General features: G+C 48.9%; 1 protein-coding gene across 4 annotated transcripts in view; it reads left to right on the top strand.

Annotated features, from left to right (window-relative positions):
* SERGEF (secretion regulating guanine nucleotide exchange factor) overlaps window positions 1-14,589 on the top strand; it is a 232,265-nt gene that overhangs the window by 28,195 nt on the left and 189,481 nt on the right. The gene's annotated exons all lie outside the window — the stretch shown is intronic.

The raw sequence follows: 14,589 nt of genomic DNA, 5'->3' as shown, positions 1-14,589 counted from the left end.
ATCTTCATTGTTTCTCATTTTTCCCTTAGGGCATTTCTTCTTTCCTAGTCTTCATCTTCCTGACTATGTTCTCAGGGTTTGTTTTTTCATGGCCGCCCTTCTTCCCAACCTTCCTAGAGCTCTTGCTGACTGACACAGAGTTTCCCAGGCCGGCAGGTTGTAATTCTTAAGATCCATTATCGTGTCAAGGCCTTCTGAACTTCAGGGGTTCTCAGGAGTCCCCTTACCTGCTCTTGGCCTGCTTGTTAGCGATACACTAATCTGTAGACCACCAAATACCTGATGACTTATTCCAGTGCCTTCCGACTTCTGTAGGTTTTCAAGTCCACTTCAGTTATCCTTGGTTAGCCTCATATACTACGTGTTTGAACACAGAAACATAGGCTTAGGAGTATTTACATCCATGATGCTTTTAATTGGTTCTTAATTTTTTTTTTTTTTAAGATTGCTTTGAAACAGAGGCCTGTATAACTAAGGTGTATAATAAACTTTCCGCATTTACTGCTTCAGAGGATGCTCTAGTGATGTCATTCATTTGGAGGCAAATCGTGGCTTTCCTCACAATAGTTCAGATTGCTTAAAGATTGGGACCATCTACAGAAATTTATCTAAAGAGACTCTCTAAGCATAGTAGCTACTTATTTATATAATTGTTAACTGTTTCTCTTCTCCTCGGACAGTGAGTTCTGTGAGAGGAAGCCCTGTATTAGTCTTGCTCACATCTCTATCTCCACTGCCTCCCAAAGAAAGTATTCATTGGCTACATTAAACCTTCTAGTTAAGAGAGACTAAACATACTGAAATGAGGCAGGTAGACTTCGAGGATTTCTGACCTCTTTCCTTGGAAAGAGGTCCATGATCAGAAGGCTTCAGTTTGTCTCTGAATTCGGTTATTGTTTATTGGGAACCTTTTGAGCAGTGGGCTAAGCTTGAAGAAGCAGAGGAGACGGGCTATGCCCTGTTGGGGCTTCCCAGGTGGTGCTAGTGGCAAAGAACCCGCCTGCCAATGCCGGAGACATAAGAGACACAGGTTCAATCCCTGGGTCGGGAAGATCCCCTGGAGAAGGCAACGGCTACCCACTCTAAGTACTCTTGCCTGGAGAACCCCATGGACAGAGGAGCCCAGCAGACTATAATTAATGGGGTGGAAAAAGAGTTGTTCATGACTGAAGTCACTTGGCATGCACGCATGCCCTGTCACTGCCATGCGTGGACAGGCTTAAGTCTAAGAGTACAGAGATAGAAGGTTTACCCATCCATCCATCATACAGATAGTGAGGATCCGCTTATGTACCATTCCTTGTGCTTGATCCTAATCCTGCCCTCAAGGAGCCCACTGTCACTAGGGGAGACAGGCCTGGCATCAGATTTCAGTGCATCAGTGGGGCCACGTCACCGTGCCGAAGTGGCGCAGACACTAGCAGTAGTGTGAGTCACTGGGTGTTAACAGGTGGGCGTTGCATGCTTAGTCAGTCTTCAAAGAATTGCAGTGCAGTAGAATACACTTACTACCAAACAGTAGTGGGTTTAGTTGAGTCTGTCAGTAAGACTGTTAACTGGTTAGGCAGCTGACTAATGAAAGGCATAGACATGTTGCGGCTTTGATTCTGGCTTTGCACCATTGGAACTGATGCTGATCTCTACGTCTGGGCCAACAGCACGACCCTCGGGGCGGGAGGTTGGAACCCATGTCCTTGATACTGCCTGAGTCACCCCCGCTTCAGGTTTCCACCTCCCCGTGATAGCATGATCTCTGGGTTAAGTTTCAGCTGTTTAATTAACTTGTTGATTCGGATCTCGTTTGTGCACTTTGTCCCTTTCCCCTTTGTCCTGAGTGCAGAGTGGTTGGAAGCTGGGATGTTGGAGTGGCCTGGTTGCAGCACTGAGTTTTGGGTGGGTGAGAGTCCCCTGCTGTTTGATTCACCAGCTTTACCCTCCTCCCCAGCAGCCGTGGACGCCTTTGCCCTGATGCAGTATCATTGAGAAGAAACAGCCAGGGCCTCCAATTTAATCAGACCCAGCTGCTCATGTTAACGGGAACAAGATTTGCTTACAGGGTCAGAAGCAACTCATTACTGGAACAAGGAGTTGTTTGATTCTAGTTGTTTTCACAAACTCCGGAGGAGAGTGGTTCCTGGGACCTACCTGCAGCCCCATCAGCACAGAAGGCTGCCTCCTGTCTCATTCTGCGAGGCATTAGGGTGTGATATTGATTAAAAATAGCTTATGTGCCGTGACCGTGGGTCTGCCCACTAAGGTGGCTGGGTTGGGTTCGGATGAGAGCGGGGGAGTAGACAGCGCTCTCCCCTTACTGGTGTGGTAGTCCCTACACCAGTGACTCCCAGTCCTAGGCCACTAAGTCTCTTGGGGGATGTTTGCAAGGTTTTAAAATGTGTCTGGTTGTCACATCTGGGGTTGGGTGCTACTGGCCTCTACTTGGTACAGGCCAGGGATGCTGCTAAATGTCCTACAGTGTGGGGCGGCCCCCACAACACAGAACACCCAGCCCCAGACGTTAGTGGTGCCACCATCAAGGAACGCCACCCAAGACGTCCACCCCCAGCAGTAGGCGCTGAGCAAGGGCAGTTGACACAGTACCAGGATAACTTTTACAGTTCATCCGTATGGGACTCTGGGCTGCAGTCTCTGCCCTCCCCCATCAGGAGTCTGGTGCCTGCCTGCAGTGCGTGCGATGGAAAAATACTTTTCTCCGTTAGTCAGAAGCACTTGGAAAGAGTCCAGGAGAACCTGTTCTAATCTGGGAAAGTTGGCAAGGTACCTGTGTCTCAGGCTGGTGGAGCTGCATTCTAGAAACCTTTCCCAAGCTGCTTAATGTCCCTGATCATTGTTCTCGGGAACTTCATGGGACTCCTGGGTGACTTTATCCGGGCTCGGTGACCTGCAGCTGTCTCCTCTGAGATTCATGATTTCCTGGCCTGAAGTGCTTCCTGTGAGAACTGGATGGCAGATCTGGGTGCCTTCTTAGCTGGTGACCTTAATGAAGTCACTTCACCTGTCTAGGCCTCAATTTCCTTGTCTCTCAAGCCAGGATGTTAAAACCTACTTCTGTTGTGTAAGCAGCTGCTCTAGGGCTCAGACGAGTGAATCTGTGCGAGCGGAGCTGTGCTGTGTGCTGACTTAGTAGCCCATTCAGGTCTGACTCTTCGTGATCCTGTGGACTGTAGCCTGCCAGGCTCCTCTGTTCAAGTAATTCTCCAGGCAAGAAAACTAGAGTGGGTTGCCATGCTCTCTTCCAGGGGATCTTCACAACCCAGGGAATGAACCCAGGTCTCCCACGTTGCAGGCGGATTATTTTAGCCTGAGTCACCAGAGAAGCCCAAGAATACTCGAGTGGGTAGCCTATCCCTTCTTCAGGGGATCTTCCTGACCCGGGAATCAAAGCGGAGTCTCCTGCATTATAGGCAGATTCTTTATCGGCTGAGCTACCAGGGAAGCCCATGAATGGTCCCAACTAATTGTAAAATGCAGCAGATACCTAAGTGGGGGTGACTGTGGTTAGGGTGTATGAGTATAATATTAAGGAATTAGCAGGTGCTTTTAGAAAGGCTTCTATTTCAGCAGGATCTGTGCAGGGCTGGACACAGGGCTCGTGAACTGGCCAGGGATGCCTTGCTTGAGATCCAGCTCTGAGAGGCAGTTTTCTGAGATTTTTCACTTACATGTAGTGGGCATGTGACTTTCTGATATGATCAATGTAGGGTTGTTGTGGCCTTACAGGTAGTTTTCCCTGTTAAAGTCTCTGCTCACACTCTTCTTCCTTCACCCCAGTTTGTAACTGTATCCACCCATTTGCATTCTTTTAAAAAAGTTATTTATCTATTATTATTTGGCTGTGCTGGGTCTTCACTGCTGCGTGTGGGTTTTCTCTGGTCGTGGTGAGCGGGGGCTCCTCTCTAGTTTCTCTGCGTGGACTCTCATTGTAGTGGCTTCTCATGCTGCGGCGCGCAGGCTCAGTAGTTGTGGCACATGGGACCTTCCTGGACCAAGGATTGAACCCGTCCTCCCCTCCATTGACAGGCAGGTTCTTAACCACTGGACCAGCAGGGGAGTCTCATTTGCATTCTCATTTGTTTAATGTCTAGGCTGTAAATTCCATGAGAGCAGTGTTTGTTCACAACTGTATCCCCAGCGCCTGGCACAGGCCTGGGCACATGATAAATGATGAGTAGCTGATTGCTGAATGGATGAACAAATGGCGAGGTAGAGAGAAGCCTGCAGGCCGAGCTGTGACTCTGAGCTCTGCCAGCTTCTGACGGTGTGGTGGCAGCTGCACCTTGCCCCATCACCACCCCCCGCCCCCTGTGGGGTCCCGCAGCGGCCCCTCCTGGTGACCTCATCTTCCCGCGTTCATTCAGTCCCTCTCACCAACTCTGTTCTCCGTCTCTCAGTTGGAAGACCTTTTCAAGCCCATACTTGAAGTCCCAGTATCTTTCCATTGCTCTTAGGATAAAGACAAGTCCTTAGTGGTTACCAGGCCGCTGCGTGGTCTGCCCTCAACCTGCCTTTCCAGCCCTGTTTCTGACCATGCAAACCCTTGGTCTCTAGCTGACCTCCCCCCTGACCTTGGTACCTGGAATGCATCCTGTGTTCCCATCATAGTACCTTTGCAGCGGATGTTCCTTCCATTTGTCACACTTATCCCTGCTCTCCTTCATTTTGACTTAGTTAAATCCATTTCTGCCTTCCGCCCCCTGCCCCGACCTCAACTTATTCATCACCTCCTCAGGGAGGCCTTCCCTTGACATTCCTGACTCATCACTTTTCCCTTTTATCTCTTCTGAAGCACTACAACCTCTCCTTTGTGCTATTTTCTGTAGGATTCTTTAACTCATTTCCATCCCACTAGATTGTAAGCACCATCTGGACGGGAGCCACATCTGTTTTGCTCAGCATTACGTCCTCTGTGCTTAGCAAAGTTCTTGGCACATCCGAGGTAGGTACTCAGTGCATGCCGGACAAATGAATAAGCCTAATTTTTCTGAGCTTATTTCCTCATTAGGAAAACACAGAAATATTGCTGACCTTGGATGAGGATTAAATAAGATGGTGTATTAAAGCTTGCAGCATCCAGCATAGGACTGGGCTTGCATCAGTTCAGTACACTTTAGCTTCCTCTGTCCTTTGAAACTGGAGCTATCAGGAGGTCAAATGCCCTGTATCTTCTCTTTCCGGCAGAGGTCTCTGTGGGCTGGATCTGAGTGTCTCTGGATCCAGGGTTGACTCCAGGACTCTCCTGGCGAGTGCAGATAGATCAATGTCTGAAGATGTTAAGTGCTGGTTGCTGGTGATTTATTAGAATTTCATGGAGAATGATTTGCATGAGATCCAAAGCTTAATATGGGGTTGGTCAGAATGTTTAGAGTCCAGTTGCCTTGGGAATGTTGGAAGTGTTCCTTGGGCCATGCAGTATCCCAAAACAGCCTTGTGGTCTCACACAGGCTATGGACTGAAAAAGTGAGCCCCAACACAGAGTTCTTGACATTCTTCACTCTCTTCAATGTCACCTTAAAAGGTCCTGAAGTCTTATCTTTTAAAGAATCAGAAATGGAAAGAAACTTCCTCACTTGGGAAATGAAAAAACTGAAACAGAGAGGCAAGAAAGTGCATTTATGGCAGCATTGAGGCTGGAAATTCAATTTTACTTTTCAGTAATTCCTCCCGCCCCTTCCTTATCTTCCTGGTTCTTGGTTGTATCCTTTTAGTCGAGATATTTTTTATTCTTTCATTTCTTCAAAGTGGGGAATTGCATGGCACATGTGGAAGGGACCAGATCTTAGCCATTCTCCTTTCTTCAAAAGTCACAGATGGAGAAATATTTTTTTGCATTTGATGTCTAAGCATTAGTGAAATCCAAGCCCGGCAATTGATTCACGCTAAACTGAGTTTATAAATATACTTAATGCTGATTTTTCTGTTTGGGGGCCAAGATCCCTCCAGAATAGAGCAATAGTGTATATTACTCTGTCTTCTTTGGGACCTCATATCATGAAACCTCAACCGAGCTGAGGGAGGTTCTGACCTCATGGGCTCTATATAAAGCAGGGGTGTTGGAATTCTTGATGTTTGTGCTTTAGAACTTTGAAAACTCAAAGGTTGAAAGTCAAACTGAACCCAAAGGGCTCTTTTTGAAGTGGATAGTTTTTGCTTCTTGTTTAAACTACTACTTTTTAATCCTAGAATCCTTTGCATGTCAGGAATGGATGAGAACTTAGAGCTCCTCTGGTCTGACTGTCTCAGCTTAGAGATGGCAAAACTGAAGCCTGAAGAGGTGGAAGCGTGGGGAGTGAGGGAAGGAGCGAGGACAGAACTGGGGTCTCATGGCCTGGATCTAGTGCCCTTTACACCTTGTCACTTTCTCTGCAGAGATGAGGGGGAAATGTGCGTGATTTAACTACATACACCCAGCGACTTAAACCAGGAATAATAGTTCCTTCCGTACATGAAGTTCAGCCTCAAGAAAACACCAGTTTTTACCTGAAATGTGTAGCCAGAGCTTCCTTTAATGAATTTGCATGTGGAGTAGAAATTGGGAGATGGTGCTCCAGGAGCACAGGTCTGGAGGCCATCCCAGAATTCATAGAAGCAACTCCTTTTCCATTTATAATAACACAATAGTAGTCCTAGCTCTCGTGGACCACTTTTATCACTGTCAAGTGCTTTCACTTTCATTTTCTCTTAGGAATGTGGCAAGATGAGTGTTATTATCCTTGCTTTCCAGGCAAGTCCCCAATCTGTTAACTGTACTGCCCTGGTTCACGTAGTTGGACATAGTTAAAACTTGAACCTGGTTTTTTTGTCCCCAAACCTGCCACTCTGACTCTAAGAAAGCACATATCTCAGAATGCTCTAACCCATGAACTAAATTTCTTTTACTCTTCAAAGAAGCATCTTGTCCCAGTTTTTGCTCGTGATTCTCGCAAGCATCAAGGAAGAAAATTCCTAGTTATCCTTGATCCTTCAGCAGGTATTAGTGGAATGCTTGTATGTTAGTCACTCAGTTGTGTCCGACTCTTTGCAACCCCATGAACTGTAGCCCACCAGGCTCCTCTGTCCATGGAATTCTCCAGGCAAGAACATTGGAGTGGGTTGCCATTCCCTTCTCCAAATGGAATGCTTACTTAGATGAAATTAGCACTATGCTATAGACTACGTGGAAACATAAAATCACGAACTACCTTCAGGAATTTTATAGTTGGGTGAACAAATGAAATATGTAGTATAAAGGTTATAAAATATGGCAAAGAGCCAGAGGAATGGCCCAGACACTGAAGGTTCTAGGATTTCAGGGGAACGGGAGGTCAGTGTGGTCACGGAGGGGTGTGAAATCCTTTGGGAAGGTCTCATTTTAATGTGTGGAGGGTTTGGAACTTGGTTCTGTTGCTTTTTCTTTGTCCTCTGGTAAGACACAGAACTCTCTGGTCCCCTTCTTCCTATCTGAGCAATAGCAGGTTATGGACAGGATATCCAAAGGCCATTCCAGCTCTGAAATTCCATAATATATATATTAAAAAAAACTGACCTAAGTAAATTATTATGGATACATTGGAAGATTAAGTGTAATGCCATTCATTGCAGCCTGATTTATAATGACAAAAACAAATACATGGAAGCAAATGAAATAGTAGGGGGTTTGGTTAAATAAATCATGGTACGAACATATGTTGGAATATATAACCACTAAATAGAATGTTTTAGAAGGATATTTAATAACAGAAGAATATGCTCATGATATGGTAAGTAAAAAAGTAGATTGCAATAAGTTACTGTACTACAATGTCTGTTTTTTTCAAAAAGAATGTCTGCATGAGTGAATTTTATTTTATTTTGTATTTTCCATGCTGAATATGTAATTTGCAGCCTGATTGTATCCCCCACAAATGGCAGTGAATAAACTTTCTTGCCCCTCAATGCAGGGAGCTGGCCCCTTTGCTGGTGTATTCCTGTGTGTATATGCCCTTGACATCACTTCCGTGGGCCTCGTTTGGGAGGTCGCGTGGAAAAGAGGCAGGAAAGCACAGGGCTATTTTTGGCTCAGTCATGAGTCAGCTTTGTGGTCTGAGGAGACTTCGTGACCTTTCTGCACATCCCGGAGCCTTGGTTTCCTCGTCTGAACAGGGGAACTGGAGGTCACAAACAGTCCTTTGAGCTCCAAGATGCATTCATTCCTGAAAGTGGAGAATTTCCTCACTGTCATGGAACCAGCTGGGAGGCCTCATTGATTCCTTGAACCTGGGTCCTTTCTTTTTCTTTCGCTTCTCTGTACCTGGGTTTAGCTGGCTAGCTGTAAGATCTCTCCCATTCAGAGTTGGGGATGAGACTGGATAGGCTTGACCGACAGGGCTGAGACCGGAGGGTGTAGTGACAGTGTTACACCACTAGAGGGAAGCATTGCTTGACTACTTGCCCTGTCTGCTCTGCAGGTGAAGAGTGGCCTTGATTTGCCTCAATTTGGTTTCAAATTCTAGAATTTTAGATTGAAGAGGACTTTGAAGATCATCCAGTAGAACTCAGTTATGCATATGTGAGAAAAAACAGGCCATAAAAGCAAGGGACCTACTTTAAGTCACACAGTTTTTTTTTTTTTTTTTCTTCTTTCTGGATCTTTATTATAGAGTTTAGAAGAAGGCTATAGACAGAGCTAAGAATGTGATCAGTTGCACACACAGAAGGTGGACATTTCTCCTGATTGTGCAGGAATCTGAGGGATCTGCTTGTGTACACATTCACCCAGCTCTTCTGGCCAGGTGCCAAGAGGCCTGGAGGTAGAGAAGAAAAGATACAACAAGACCCCAGGGGGCAGCATCTGGTGAGGGAAACCCATGCAAACACGTGATACTACCCATGGGTCTTCCTCGGTCTCTGTCACCCTCTAGTGGTCTGCCTAGCCTAGGATCTGGGCTGTGGTAGTGCTTGGAGGCTGGTTTACTGAAGACCTGCAGACATCCTCGTGAATTATGTCCTCCAAGGGCAGGAGGCACCCTGACCATCTCCAGTTTGTTATTTCCAGTGATCTGCTGCAAGCAGTACTCACATGTTCACATGTCCTCTCTTGCCGTTTCTTGAGGTTTGCAAGGAATCCTGACAGTATGTTTGCCACCTTCCAAAGGTTTTATTTCCTTGACCTTGGGTTGACTTTACTTTTGGTTTCCAGGGTGCCCACTAGCCCTAAGCATTGTGGTAAAGTAGAATTGTGCTCTGGTAGGACTCCCCTGGTGGCCCAGTGATTAAAACTCCATGCTTTCAAGGTGGGGGGCTTGAGCTCGATCCCTGGCTTGGAAATTGAGATCCCAAATGCTGAGCAGCATGGCCAAAAAAAAACCCCCACCCAAACAAAAAAGAACATCCCACCCCCCGCAAAAAAAAAAAAAAAAAGAAATAAAACAAAACACCAGTGCAGAAATGGGCACTAGTCTGGGAGCTGGCAGCTGTGTGACCTTGGGCAGGTTGCTTCCTTTCTTTGGGCAGGGAAGTGAAGTTCTCAGCTGCAGCTGTGTCATCTCTGCTAGAGAGTTGAAGTTTTGGCATTATTTTTGGTTTTTGTGTTTGGCAATGAATACCCATTGATCTGTGGTCTAGAGGAGTGCAGTGTCCGTCCAGCTGCAGCAGAAGCAAGATTTACCCTTTGAAGTATGTGCCTTTCTATAAGGGTCTTGCAGAGGGCCTGGCCAAAGCCAAGTTCAGCTGGTCCCACAGGGCCACCAGATGGCAGCAGTGGGCAGGCAGATGGCCGTGGGGTGAGCCGATAAAGCCAGCATCCAGAGTTAGAATTAGCAAGGTCAGAGCTAAAAGCACCCCAGAGGCCACTCCCAGGCCTAGAGAAAGAAGTAGGGTACCTAAGGTCTCTGGCTTCCCTGGTGGCTCAGTGGTAAAGAATCTACTGGCAATGCAGGAGACTTGGGTTTGATCCCTGGGTTGGGAAGATCCCCTGGAGAAGGACATGGCAACCCACTCCAGTATTCTTGCCTGGGAATCTCATGGAGTCACAAGAGAGTCAGACATGACTTAGCGAGTAAACAACAATACCTAAGGTCTCACCGTGAGTTAACACGTGATGATCTCCTCGCTTGTTAGACGAACTCAGATTGGTTTGGCTTCTAGCTGGCGCCGCACAGGAAGAAGCAGGAGACAAAGACCTAGGCCATGGACCACTGACCCGGAGGTGGGAAAGGAAGGGGGCAGCAGTTAACTGTCTGCCTTGGTCTTGATCTCTTCGAGCGTCTCTACCCTCCCACCCTCAGTAAGGATGGTGTCTGTTGTCTTTCTGCTCCCCTCCTGCCTGCACAGTTGTCCACTCATTCACCGTCCTCCTATCAGGTGTGCCTTGATGGAATCTTTGTCAAGGGTCATCTCAGAGTCCCCACACCCAACAGATCTGTAGGCCCAGGGCCTTGCACTTTGCAGTAAGTTAGCACAGTTGGTTGAACAAAAGAATTCTCTTAAAAAAATTTCCCAAGGGGTCAGAGTAGGGCAGGGAGCCAATCTTGCCCAGCACGTATCATGTACTGGGTACATGCTAGTTACCCATGCTCTGCTGGGTACACAAGCATACTTCTCAGAACCCTTTGAGGTGGGGTTCATTTCCCCTGTTGAGGCTCAGAGAGGCTGAGTGACTTGTCTAAAGCAACACAGCTGATTAACCAAGCAGACACTGGAAGCATGCTCTGTTTGATATCAAAGGTCAGGCTCATTTCTTTTGCCTTTGCCACCTCCCTTCGGAGTGACTGCCCTCGAAATGGAGCAAGTGACTCCCCCAGGCTGGAGGGCAGGGAGGAACAAATAGGTTTTCCTCTTCTGTGGAGAAAACTGGTGGTGGGCTGCTGGGGAGAGGGGGCCTGAGAAGCAGTGAAGGGCAGGTGTTTGCGGAGCGGGTTGGGGCTGGCACCTGGCGGTGGAAGGCCATCTGAGAAAAGCTCAAGTGCCTTTCCTGTCCAAGGCGGGACTCCAGCAGCTCCCCCTGCCGGCGTGCTCGTCTCCCTGGGCCTGCCCATGTGGCCCTGCCGCACGCCATCGCCCTCTGCCCGCTGTCCCCTCTCACAGAGGCCCTCCCTGGCCACCCGGCCCAGGGTGGCCCCCTCGCCTCTCAGACGCAGTCTACTCCCGGCCCGCCTTTTTCTGCCACCCAAGCCGTTTTCACCGCCTGAAACCACAGTATGTTGTCATCGCTCTCCCCTCTCCAGGTGTGAGCAGGTTAGGGACTGGGTCTGGTTTATTCTCCTCAGCTCTCCCCTGGCCTAGAAAAGGGCCCCATGAGAGTTAGCTGCATGGGCGCCTGGAGCTTTGGATGTGGGAGGGATGCCACTTTCGGAGGCTGTGCTCAGGAGACTTGGCCCGAGGCCCTGCCCTCTTCCCACCTTCTTGGAGAGGCCCAGGGCCGGAGAGCTTCAGCTCCTTGAGGCTGACGGTGAGGCCTAGTGCCCAGGCTTGTGGGGCTGGCTCTGCCGCTGCGTGTCTGCCAGGCCCTGCCTTGGGTCCGTGGCTGCCCAGTCTGTCCACGGGAGGCAGGGGTGGGGGCCCGCCCTGCCGCGAGCTCACAGGGTGCTTCTGGGAAGGGCTCCTTGGCCCCTAGCAAGAGGGCTGAGTTTCCATTCAGAGAACCCTCCTCGTCTTTCCTGGTGGGGATTGATTTGTTCCAGGAGTGCTCGAAAAGTGAGCATTAAGTGACCAGCCTGTAATTGCACCATCATTTTTAGGCTCTTGACAGATGGCACTGTGCTTGCCCTTCCTCTGGGGACCGTGCCTGTCTCACGGGAATGCTCAATAATCACGGTGACAGCCTGTGCCTTAAAGTGCTCTCGGATGTGGGCCAGGATGAAATTGGCCCATTTTGAGGAATCTTGGATCAGCTTTTTCCTAATCTAAGAGTGACTTTCTACCTCAGGAGGAAGCCTGATGCAGCCAAAAGAGCCCAGAGGAGCCAGGTTCAAGTCCTAATCTGGCTGCTCATTGGCCGGGTGATCTTGAACTAGTCATTTAGTCTTTCTGAGCCTGAATTTCCTCATCTGTTAAATTAGAAGCGTAATCCCTAATTTGGCTGCCTCAAGGGGGAAATATCATGTCATTCATTCATTCGCACACTCCTTCCTTCACATCCTCACTCTACTGTTCAACAAATACTTGTTGAACAGGCTGAGGGGAGGGCAGGGCATTCCAGGCAGAAGGAATCCTGGAAACAAAGGTATAGCAGTAGGAAGTGCTCCCTGGTGTAGTTTGCTTACCACGGGGCCAGACGGGATCAGAAGGGACTGGGATCTCTCAAGAATATAGGCATGGATTTATCCTGGCTTTACTGTGAGCAGTGGGAGGGGTGGCTGAAGGTTTGGGGAGCGGGTGAGAGACATGAACAAGGGTGGGGAGGCTCTGCCTCGGAGCGGCTCTTTGTAGGCAGCTTTCTGCTCCGGCCTCTTCGCTGTGGCTGATTTTGAGGTACTCCAGATTCTTAGGGGGTCCTCTCCCCTGTGATCTGACTGATAGAAAGTGCAAAACAGGTGGGGCCTGGAGTCACCTGGTTCGCTGGTTCGCCCTCTAGGGAGCTGTCTCAGGCCCCAGGGACTGCGTCTCGTTTCCTTGCATCTTGAATCTTTGGATGAGCAGATTTGGGGTTTCTCCCACACCTCCCCGAGGAGATGAAGGGTGTAGGGAATGGTTATTCGTGTTTACCAAGGATGCACTGTGTGCCAGGCGTTTTGCCAGGGCTTTGCAAAATCGTCTATTTAATCCTTACACAAAGTTTGCCGAGCAAGGCTCCCTCTCCATTGTATGTGTGAGGAAGAGAGGTTAGGAGATGTGGCCTCATCCCACCTAGTTACTTGGCCTTACCTTGGTCAGTGTGAAACGGGGTCGGCAATGTCACCTTGTCAACTGGAGGGCGTTAGGAGGAGGATCAAGTAAGATCCTGGATGTGTACAATACATGCAGAAGGCTGGATGCATAGGCCGGGGCTCACTGACAGTACTGCTTCCCAGAGAACTACGGTGACTCCCTCGGGCCTTTCCTGCCTGGTGATAGAAGGTTCCAAGCTCTGGTCTCTCTTCTGCGCACCTTCCCCTAGCAAGCCCCTGGGCCAGGGGCTCCGCTCAGCACTGTTCTCATTTAGTCTGCAAATATGAAGGCATTACTCTTCTTCAGAAAACACTACAGTACAAAATTCATATCAGTGTATGCTTACTTTTTGGCCATTTTGGTGAAAACAGTAAGAAGCCATGGAATTTTAATGCTGGAAGAGGCGTTCTCATCCTTACTTGAAATATGAGGAAACAGAAGCCTGGGGAGATGGCCCCACAGCTCATGGACACAGGGTCAGGATTAGAACCCAGGGGTCTTGAGCCCATGGCCCTTTTACTGCCCTGCAGCGCCTCTCATGAGAGAGACTTTAATTGCTTCATCTCCTTTATGGAGGAAGGAAGAATCCAGTTTAATAAATTTCATTACACCAGCCCCTTTATGTAACAGGGCTGTTTCCGGGTCCTGGCAGATGGTCCATAGTAACAGTGCTTTGCTGATTTGGTTGGAGCTGATCCTATGAAATGAAAAACCCTGTGCAGCAGATGCCTTTCCCAGTCCCTGGCCCGGGAAAAGCCAGCCGCTCAGGGAAGGCCCTGCTGCTTTGGTGCTCATCGTCTCTGGTGGGACCTAGTGTCAGTCCCCGGAGGTCATCTTAAGCCGGGTTGGGTTTTTACAGAAGGGCCACATTGGTGCAGTTTGTTGGTGGGTGGGGTACTGGTGAAAAGGATGTTTCTTCTGGGGCCTGAGGGACAGATGGGCTCAGGGAGCAGGGTGGGAGAGATCAGATGCAGACGGGGAAGACAGGCTGTCCCTCTGTGGACCTGGCCTGTGGCCCTTCTTCACACCATGAGGCTCTGGGCCTCCAGGTGAGCAATTGGAATGTAACTTGCAGTGCCCCTTTTGTTGAAATTACTGGGGCTCCACGTCTGATTAGCTTCCCTTTCCTGATAAGTGCTTGGTCATAACAGTCCTCCTTATGGCCTCTTCTGGTGGTGCTCCTTACTGCCACTGCTTAAGGCAAGTGGGAGGTCCTCGGGGCACCAGCAGTGAGTGGGCGTCACTTCTACAGACTCTTCTTGACCTTGTCCTGCTTCTCAGGTCTCCCTCTCGCAGGGTCCTCCAAGGTGGGGGTGGGAGAATGCCCCCCCATCTGTGAGTGCAGCCCTTTTAGGGCTCCAATAGGTCTTTAAAAGATTTTTTTAAAATGCCATGTGGCATGTGGGATCTTAGTTTCCCCACCAGGGACTGGACCCATGTCCCCTGCATTGGAAGTGCGGAGTCTTAACCACTGGACTGCCAGGGAAGTCTCCCCAGTAGGTCTTTTATACTCACCTCTCCAGTGTTCTTGCCTGGAGAACCCCATGGATGGAGAAACCTGGTGGGCTACAATCCATGGGGTTGCAAAGAGTCAGACACGACTGAGCAACTGGGCACACACACATGCTACTGAAGAACCTGGGATAGTCCCCGGGGTTAGAAGAAATTCGAGGCACCATCAGAGTCAGGTCCTAAGACGTTCTCGCCGGTTGATCACAGACTGGCATCCCAGGACAGGCTGCTTTCCCT

Source organism: Muntiacus reevesi, chromosome 9, assembly GCF_963930625.1.
Source record: "Muntiacus reevesi chromosome 9, mMunRee1.1, whole genome shotgun sequence".
Taxonomy (NCBI): Eukaryota; Metazoa; Chordata; class Mammalia; order Artiodactyla; family Cervidae; genus Muntiacus; species Muntiacus reevesi.
The sequence above is the reverse complement of the archived record's forward strand: the minus strand, read 5'-3'. Positions and strand labels throughout refer to the sequence as shown.